The sequence below is a fragment of the Solanum verrucosum genome, unplaced genomic scaffold, assembly GCF_900185275.1.
Source record: "Solanum verrucosum unplaced genomic scaffold, falcon-dt-bn FXZP01000181.1, whole genome shotgun sequence".
NCBI classification, from domain to species: Eukaryota; Viridiplantae; Streptophyta; class Magnoliopsida; order Solanales; family Solanaceae; genus Solanum; species Solanum verrucosum.
Genome location: NW_026020407.1, coordinates 1,869,744 through 1,871,410, shown reverse-complemented (window position 1 = coordinate 1,871,410; position 1,667 = coordinate 1,869,744).

Here is a 1,667-nt window from a genome sequence, read left to right as displayed (position 1 = left end):
CAATCTACTACAAATAAACAAGTCCACACACTAACTTCACAAACTGAATTTCTTAGCCATCATTCCTTGGTAGTGACGCTATTTTTTATAACTGTCAAATTACTCTCAAACAATTAGAAGAGTAAATGTTCGTTAGCAATAAAATTACTCAATAAGAGAGTTGTGGTCGAATCCCACAAGGAGTGATATAATGCAATGAAATCAATTAGGAAATTAAGAATGCCAACCAATTTACTGTAGTTATTAGAACAAGTGGGTGGATGACTCCACCAAATTTACTAAAAGGGTTTTTGGTATCAGTTATCATAATTAAACTATAAACAAGGAGCCAAACAAGTAAGAGATGATCTAGGGGTGTGGGATTGGTATTGATGTCAAATAGAGGTACAAGTGTTTGTTGAATAATGATAGACCAATATGGATAAGCTGGGTAATCTTCTATGACACAAATCTTCTTTCGATCTCAAAGCATCATATCATAGAATCTCCTTCCGGTCTCATCTATGTGAATCAAATCAACCCATTAACTTACTAAAATCTCTCTTTCAAGAAGATTCAACAACTAGAATTGAACCACAATTTCTTTTTTGAGCAAACTATAGAAATCAAACCTAAATTGCATGTATCAAGTTATTCACCCACTTCAATTGATCTCTTTCGAGCATCAATCAAAGATATAAATTAGAATTAAGTTTGCAATCTTAACTCATAAATTCATGGATGAACAACAATAAAATAGAGCAAGACACAAGACCACTAAATTAAATCAACACCCAACCCCATAACCACACCTCTAGATTTGGGGTTTTAGCCAAGAATCATAAAAAGGAAAGAAATTATACCTATGATATTTTCAGCCATTAATGTATTGATGATAAGAAATAATCTTCAACACCCACTTCAATTGCAATCCTTAATTGTCAATTACAAGAGTATTTGAAAACCCCAAAACTAAGTAAGGAGTCTATTTCTCAATATCCAAAAAAAAAGGTAAAAAGTGCAGTAGACTAACAATGAATTATGGAAAGATTTCCTTTTTTTTCTCTTTTGGACTATTTATAGTTTTCACAAAAAATTAGTCCAAAATTCTATGTGTGACACACTTGGTGATGTTAGTCGGGATCACTCTTCTGATTCGATGGATTGTTGTTTGTTCTTCAACTTGCCCTTCATTTGCTTTAGATTTCATTGGTTTGAACCTCACTTGGAGAACTCAATTGATTCAGCCTTTTCCATTCGACGGATCGCCAATTTATCACCTTGTTTGCCCATTCAGCCTTCATTTTAACTTAAGAGTCTGTTACCTTCGGCGATGGAACTTCTAGCTCACCTAATGACTTCGGCAAATCAACATTTCTACTTTGGTTTTCCGATCAACCTTGAATATTTTCAAATGTGCACACTATCACTTTGGGCAAGGTCTATCCTGTTGGGCAATCCACTATTTTGGTTAGGTGATTGTCAGCTGGGAGTTTACAATCCTTTCAATGTTTTTGGGATCTTTTTCATCATTCATCTTTGTCTTGTCCTTTAGCCTTCATAGCTACAAAAACTCAAAAATATCATCAAATAAAGACATAAATAGGTATTGAGAATATTATTTATTGAACTAAAAAGACCTCAGATGAGTGGAAATCTACCACTCATCAATCTTTCAATAGATCAAG